The sequence below is a fragment of the Gavialis gangeticus genome, unplaced genomic scaffold, assembly GCF_001723915.1.
Source record: "Gavialis gangeticus isolate Ggan-Ray unplaced genomic scaffold, GavGan_comp1, whole genome shotgun sequence".
Taxonomy (NCBI): Eukaryota; Metazoa; Chordata; order Crocodylia; family Gavialidae; genus Gavialis; species Gavialis gangeticus.
Genome location: NW_017729028.1, coordinates 24,458,803 through 24,467,565, shown reverse-complemented (window position 1 = coordinate 24,467,565; position 8,763 = coordinate 24,458,803).

Below are 8,763 nucleotides of genomic sequence, written 5' to 3'. Positions count from 1 at the left end.
GGAATGAAGGACAACCGAGTGCCACCTGTGAAGCACAGGCATGAATGTAGGGGAGGACAAAGGCCATGATTAGAGCCATTAGGGCTTGATTACAGCCACTAGGGTCACAAGTTGTGACTGCCAAGTTTAAATCATGCCCACAGGGTACGAGTAGTTCTGACTGGGGCACAATCTGCCCACAAAAAACAGGCAAGGTCTTGCCAAAGGACAGAGGGCACAGAGGGCAGACATGGAGTGAGTCTGCTGGGCACTAAGGGTGACCTCAGGAATCGGGGGCAGCTTTCCAATCAGCTTAAAAGGATCATCAAGCTGTGATAGGTGAGATAGAAAGGGGTGGTTATACAGAGAACCTGGAGTAGAGGCAGGACTAGGGTGGCCCACAGGGGGCATGGTGGTATCCCTCAGGGCCCACAGAGTGCTACAGAGCCAGCCACCTTTTTCAAAAATTGCTTTTCAGGGACTCAAGGAAGGTGGAACAGAACTGCATGTAATCTTCAGGGATCCTGATTTTTTGGCAAAAATAAAATCCTAGTACTTTCTGATTTAAAAACAAACAAACCTAAATCCACATTTTTTCACAATGAAAACAAAATGCCAGTATATAGTGGCATTTCATTTTAAGCATGGGAAAATGTGGATTTTGGTTTTGTGTTTTTGGGTTTTTTTAATCAGAAATATTTGGATTTTTTTTTAATCAGAGAGAACCTGGATCCCTGGTAATAAACCTACATCCACTTAGCACCTTAGATGGAATAGGATGTAGCCTACAGTGAATTACAATGGAGCTGGGTTCTGTGGAACAAAGCAGGATTACAGATCGCTTAGCGTGATGTACTCTGTCTCCTCAGGCCTCGTAACTACTGGTTCTGAGATGGGCATCTTCTGCTATTACACTTAGGACTAGCTTTGGTCTTAGATATGCAACCATATTGCATATTGGGATGAATACATGACTGGAGATATAAAAGCCATCTGGGCAAATGGACTATGACTTGGTTAGATCGACTGTTCAAATACAAATAAATGATGCTGAACGAGGCAATGAGGGCAATAATGTATTTCATTGTAGAGTTTTAACTAGTAAAAGAGCATGGTGTCATGGACTGAATAGGAATCAGGAGGCTTGAGCTTTATTCTTGAGTCTAGCATTAATTTGTTCCTTTGGGTACATCAGTTACCTATTCCAGCATCTCAGTTTGCCCCTCTAAAAATGCTTTATTGTAAGAAGTATGTATCTTTAAGGGTTGTTTTAGGCTAATTAACTTATATATGGGAAGTCCATTGTGGCACATACATGAAAGGCCTCCTACTGCAGAGTTGTAATGAGTTCACTGTCGTTTTATTGATTGCAAATGAAGCAACTACTGTCTTAATACTGAATTCTATTTTTAATTATGGGATAGATTATCATCATTCACAGCCTTGCTTGTAGGTCCTCTCTTCTTTGCTATATCCATTTTCCAGGTTTGTGCTGTTAGGTGCAGCTAATTTATTTTTGTAATTGAAAGGAAGTCTGGTTTGAGGACTCATCAACGTGCTTAGTCTTGCCCATCAAGACTGAATAGCTTGTGGTCATTTGAATGTGTTAAGTATAATGGGATGTACACACAGGAAAAGTACTGTAAAACTGTAAATGTAAATTAGGGGCTGTTACTCAAAGCTAAACAGAATTAATATTAGAAGCTGGAATGAAAGTCAAAGACAAGGTTGCCAAAAGTTTGAAAACCTGCAGTTACAAACAATCTCAAAGGTCTTTGGAGGACAGTTATATATCCATTTCACTTACGGTATTTAAAATGTCATATTACTTGAGTATTTATTTTGAAAATAATTACAGGCCCCATAACCTCTTTTAGCTCAACAACATTTCATTGAAATATATGCAGGCTTTATGTGACTGGTTGCAGGGGAGATTATCAGAAAGTCAGAGAAGTATAATAATCAAGGGATTTCTTTGTTAATAAAGAACTTAATGAAAAACAAATTAGTTAACACTGTGTTGAATTTAAATCTTGCTAATGGCACATTGAAAAAAAATAAAAACACAATACAGTTTAAACTTTAACCTGTAGCCAAAATAATAAAGAGAAACAAAGCATGATATAGACCTGTAACTCCCATACTTGTGGCATTTGAATGCTAGCAGTATATATTATTTTCAGAAGTAGAAAACTTTTAGACATTGTTAAAATGTTGCCTTATAGAAATTTGCAAGCATTCACGATCACTTCAGAGCTGCTTCAATAAGCATGAGTTGTCAGGAAGGAACAGATTAGGACATATTTAGCCATTTGCCCAACAATTAGGATCATAAGAAAGTAGGGCTGGAAGGGAATCACAAGGTCATCTAGTCCAGCCTTCTAAGAAGCCATAGGCTTTACTTTGCCTCTTGATATCCTGCTTGTATAAACGCCCTAAGTGGAAGGAAGGAAACTGCTGCTTATGTTTAAAGTGCTCAAGGACATACACACTTCTAGGTAAAACAGATATGCTGGAATAATAATTCCAGTGAGCAGCTTTCTAGGATGAGTTTAAACCTAAATAAATTGCCATAGAATTGCTCACAAACAATTGCCAAGAAGCAAGCTTGTGTCTTGGCTGTGATGTACTGACCCGGGTGGACTTCTCCTTACCATCTGGTAATATGTTTGCTCCCTTAATAGTTCTCTTCATAAAATTCATTCCCTTGCCTTGATATGTAGGCCCAAATCCAACTCTACCTGTTAGGCATTTAAATGTTACTTAGCCATCCAAAGTTGGATATGTAGGCTTCACTTATGCAAATTTTAGATCTTTCCCCAGCCACACTGGTGTTCTGAAAGACAGCTTCCACTTCCTTGTGATCCTAGCCTGCCTGGGAAAGTGCATACATCTCTGTAAATCCCTGAACCTTGGAGAAAAAGGATCACCCCATTCACTTTGGGAATGAAGATGGGGAAAGAAGCATAGAAAGATAAAAGCTAAAATTTTCTGAAGAAACTGAGGGGGTGAAGCTCTACTCAATTTAATGAAAGCCGGGCCTGCAAGTCTTGGGTTTCTTTCATACCAGGTAAGTGATTTTTTTTTTTTCCCCCAAGGTCATACAAGGTGCTTGCAGCAAAGCCAAAATATGAACCAGGATCTCATGAATCCCCATCCAGTGCTGAATTACATCATCTTTCCATCTCAGTATTTGGTTGCTAAAATAAATGCAAACATTTATGCTCATATGAATTTGACAGCTTATGAAACAATTTAGTTTGTAATACATTTGCTTAAATGGAAACCTGATTAATTCCACTGTACTGACTTATTAGAACTAATAGGTTTTGTTACATGTGTTGCAATTTAAGCATTGTTAATTATTCAGAGCTGGGTGAATAGCACAAAACATTTGTCATGAATATTTGCACACATTTTAAACAAAATTGGCTCTGGTAGTGTTTGCAACAATTAAATATTTGATTTCCATGTATATTTGGGTGAGCCAACTCTCTTTGCACGAACATGAGCAGAAAAGAAATCTCACATAAAAACTCACACAAATATTTATCTGAATGAGTATTTGCGCCAGAAAAGTTATGAGGACATCTTTGTGAGACAGTGGTGTGGAAGGCAGTCACAGGAAACTAAAATACAACCACAAAAACAGATGGAGATTGCAGATTAGCCACTGGATGTTACTTTAGGTGTATACTGATTCACAGAAATCCAGCCTCATTTTTAGAGTATAGGGAAAGAGACAGACAGGCTAAGAAATGACATGGGATCTTCTAGAAACATGTATCAAGGGGAGATCAGAAGCCGTATGCACCACTGTCATTACCTAGAATACATGGGGCTTGTCCCCACTGGTTCAATGTTGAGCCTGAAAGCACTTCTGGGAAGCACACCCCACCCACTAACACCTGCTCCACACAAGCCAAACCCTGAAAATTAGTCAGTGTAGTGTGGTCACTTCAGAACAGCACTGAAGAATGGCCCTGAACAGCTCTCCAATTTACCAGTAAGTGCCCACAGATGCTCTAAAGTAGCTGCATTACCTGATTTCTAGGATTTGGTGCACATGAAGAGGCCATGAGTGGGTGGATGGGCTGTGCTTCTAGGTAGTGGTCCCAGGTACACAACAGAGGCCGTGGTGGATGTGCCCAGATATGCTCACCTCCACATTCCTATCAGCTTGAATGGGGCCATAGCATTACCATAGGAGGAGGAGATGGGGAGAGCAGATGGAGCAGGTGTGAAAGGCTAGATATAGACACTCAAAAAGCCTGAGGCTGAATGGATTCAGTCTTTGCAGGTTAGTCTAAACCGCAGAGATTAAATTGAAACACAAGTGATCAGACATTTACCTTTGATTTAGGAAATTCAGCCACATGCCTGCAGTGGCTTAGGCCAGAAGCCAGGGGGTGCTAGGGTATGGTTTTCTCTTTGTGTGTTCACTTCCTCTTCTTGCTACCCCTGAGGACTCTGGGATTTGTAGTCCAGAATGACAACAGCAAGACTCGGCAGAGTTGTTCATCACTTCCTCTCCCTGCTTCCAGGTTCCTTTGGGATTTGTAGTTCACAGTCACAGCCAGCTGTAAGTTTAAGTGGGGGAAGGGGTGATTAACCCTCCTCCCTGGCCCCAGACCTCAGACAGGGTTTGTCTGGGGGAGGGGCAGTCTCCTCCTGTATACTGAGCTTCATCCACAGCTGGGCTGGCCTCCCCATCTGCCCTGCCTTTTCAGCCAGCCCTCACTGCTCCAGCTAGGGTACAGAGGGGTGGGGCCATCCCTGCACTATGGAGCAGTCAGCACAGGCCAGTCCAAGGCTGCTAAGCATGCTGGGATGCTGGAGGACTGTGACTTAACTTGAATCAGGAAGGAGTCTGGGACAGAAGTTTCATAAACTGATTTACTTTCAACCAGATTTACTGTAAACCAGTTTTAGCCACTTTGAAACTGGTTTATGTGCACTGAGCTTCTGTTCTATTACAGGTTTCAACCAGTTTTGGATCATTTAAACAGGTTTATGTGTAACTTCTTTCCCTAGGCAAAGACAGCAGCCTGTCTGTGTCTGGCTCCTGGGTGAGTGCTGTTGCATGTCACCATGTAGTTCATCTTGGAAACAACAGGGCCAATAAGAAAGGAGAGTGGCCACAAGGAGGGAGCAGCAGTCACTGAATGATTATCCATTAGCTTTTTCTGGATTGAAAAGAGATGGTGTGTGCATTCAACTACTGCCATGCTGTTCTTCTGGGTAGCTGCCTGGGCCAATAAGCCTCCTGCTAAAATAGGCCTGGCATAATTGTTTTGTTGTTGTCATTTTTTAAAATTTAAACAGCAAATAATTAAATATGAAAGCAATTCGTATTTTTGCTCAAGCAGCTGTCACCTAATGTTTGGGGCTGCAGTAATAATTCCTTAAAAATCATTGCAAATCATTTGAAAGCAAAACTCTTTCCTTTCTGTTTTCTCTAAATACTAGTGAGAGCTGGTGGCAGGTGGGCATTGCTTTCCTGCCTTTTTTTTCAGGTCTGGGCAGTGTGCAGCATCTTTAATGTCTTTTGGCATAGGGTAAAACCTTATATGGCATAAAGGACAAAGGGAGGATACTGCTGATGAATTTTCTCCCTCCCATGCTTGGTCCAGTGATGAAAGTGTCCTATATACATGAGTCACAAATCCTCTGCATATGGAAAGGGGACTTAGGTCATTCCATGGCACCATCCTTGAGGTTCTTGGTGCTATCTAGGATCAGAATTTAGCATGAAAAAGCTAAGGCATGACGAGGCTAACTAAGGATGGGGCCAAAGAGAATTCATATTTTCATCTGTCCAGCAGTTTGTGAAAGAAACAAAACAAAACAATGAAAACCAAGATCCTATTAACTGAGGTATCCTCTACCCTACAGCAGGAACCAGGGACAGTGAAGCCTGATAGGTTGCTTTCATCAGAGCTGCTCTGGCACAGAGTTGAGGGCCAAAATTGCATGCAATGTCCAGGTACAGATATTACACTTTTACTGGTATAAGTGTAGCCCAGGTAACTTGGGTATATACTCCCCTTCTTCAATTGAAGGGGATTGTTAGGTGGCAAGTGTGCTGTGGGGTGGGAACTGCAGACCGCTCAGTTCCCCTTCGTCCCTATTGAACCAGGCCAGGACAGTCAGGGGACTTAACTATATACAAATGTATTTACATTAACTTATCACAAAGTAAAGGAACATGGATATAAACATATGTACAATGTGTGTGTGTGTGTATATGTATGTGTATATATATGTGTGTATATGTATAAATGTATAAGATATCTAAACCAGTAACATAAACAATACCCTCTGGGTAAATAACATGAAACCTTATACCAGTGCTCCAGATACAGGTAAGTCACAGATAAGTACCTGATCTGAAACAGATAAACCCCAAAGATAAACTCAATCCCAAGGGGAAGCCCCAATGCCCTTGGGCTTTTTCCAAGTCCTACAAGGAAGCTGGTAACTTTAGGGGGACCTTCCCAATGGGACCTCCCCTTTCAGAAGCCCTTAAGTAACCAGGGAGGGGACTCCTCTGTGGAAATCCTCTTTTCCCTGCAACTCACAGCTCCCAGGCCTGGAGGGTGGCCCACGTCCTCTGTGCCAGGCTGCTCTCATGCCTGCAGTGGGCTTCAGTGGGGTTGCTGTCCCCTGAAACAGGGCTCTGCTGTGCAGGGCTTCTGGGGCCTCTGGCTTGGCCCTGTCTGCTGGCTCAGTAGCCCCAGGACAATCCAGCTCTCTGGACTCAACCTTTTGCTATGGGTTGGAGGCCTAGGCTGCCTCACGCAGCACCAGGCTCAGTCTGCTCCCGGACTCTCCGTGCAGCACCTCCTGCACCAAGCTCCCAGCCTCGTTCCAGGGGTTGAGGACCCGAGCTGCCCAAGCGCTCCAAAGATCCTGCTCCGTGCACCAGCCTGTGCACCATGTCTCCGGCAGCACACCAGAGGTTGCAGACCTGAACGGCCTCATGCAGCTCCCAAGGTCTGGATGCCGTGTGCCGTGCTGCACACTGAGAGCCTAGCTGCTAGAGCTGTTTGCTGTTCCCTACTGATGGAAGTCTTCCAGGGCGCTTCTGGGCTACTGCTTCCCCCTGCTGAACAGCTCTTCTAAGCCCCACCCTTCTCTCTTCTCTGTCCCGGATGTGTTCCCCTCATCTTGGGTACGCAGCTCCTCTTATACTCTCCGAGGCTCCGCCCCTAAAGTCTTCGGGACCTGAGTGTTGCAGTCTTCAAAAAGGTCCATGGGGGTGGGGGGGAGAACTCCTTTCCCCCTCCCCTCAGGAAAGGGGCAGGACTGAACTCCTCTTGCTGCCTCCTGATTGGGGGATGATCTCCACCAATCAAAACAGCAAGATTTCAAGCCTGGGACTCGAACTGAGCTCTAAAAGGCAAGCCTGCTATACTAGTAATTGGGAACCAGTTTATACCCATAACAAAACAGAAGTTTGGTACTTGTAGACTAGTTTAAAAAGGGTAGAAGCCAGTCTAGGATTTGCTCCCATGTCCTCCATCCCCCAGCCACCACCAAAGGGTGGATGTGCATTCTGTTCACTGCCAATCTAAACTACACAGCTTACAGAAAATCATGTAACTTAGATGGATTCCACCTTGGGCTTTCTGAATGTCTATATCTACCCAAAATGTGTGACATTTCCACAAGATTTTAGTACATTCATGAGACCCTGATAAAGCTCAATTTTTTGGTGCTAATAAATATGTGTCTTTCATTATTAGTATGATCCTGTTCCATGGACGCCTACAGGACGTTTGCCATTCATGTCAATCTGAGGTTAGGCTGTACTTTTGTAATTTGATCTTTACATTATGGTCTGGTGATATATGTTTTTGTGTGCATGGACCTAGGGTTTCAAGTTCTTTCAGGTGTATTTCAAGTTCTTAAAGATGTTCCAGTGATTTACCATGGATTGAACTTGTTACTATTTTTTTTCATTATACCTAGACAGAATTGTGGACACTACAAATTATTATCTTATAAAAGAATATTGGCAATAAGCATTTTTAACATTATTAGACAAACCTGCAAATGGTGTAAATCTGCAGTTTCTTGGAGGTTAATATAGCAACAGCAACCCACCAGGTCCAAGCTAAGGATAGGACCTCCCATTTGTGGCAAAGAAATACGAAAATCTCACAAAGTGTTTTTTATTGTGAATAAATAATCTATTTGATTATTGATCTATTTTCATTCACCTTGCATATGTTATTAAACACTTTGTTTAGCAACTGACCTTTTACAGTAAAGAAAAACACCCTTCACTAAAAATCAAATCACAACAGAAAAAGGAATCTAAGAAATTTAGCAACAAGGTGAGTGAAATTCATTTAATTAAAAACTTGCTAGAGAATGTGGGGAAAATGGCAGATGATTTTTTTTTTAAGTCAGAATTATGCATTGATATGCAAATCTGAAGCTGTTGCATCTGATTACAGAGTATAACAAATGTGGAACATTGTATATTTATAGATTGCTCAATACACCTCTTTTTTTCTAACCATTTTACTGGAGGGAGGAAATCCTTTCTAAGCTGTGACAGCTAGGGTTAAAGAGCCATTACCAAAAAATACATAGCAGAAGGTATGAGCATAGATATTAACATTAAATCTTAATTGAAACTTCCTCACAGTGGGAACCCAGTGAGTAATTTTTATGGCCTGGGGACATGGGAATGCTTCTTTATAAGAAATTGCCCTTTTGATAATGAATCTTAACTGATTATTTTTGAGGTTGATAATTTATTAAATAGGTTGC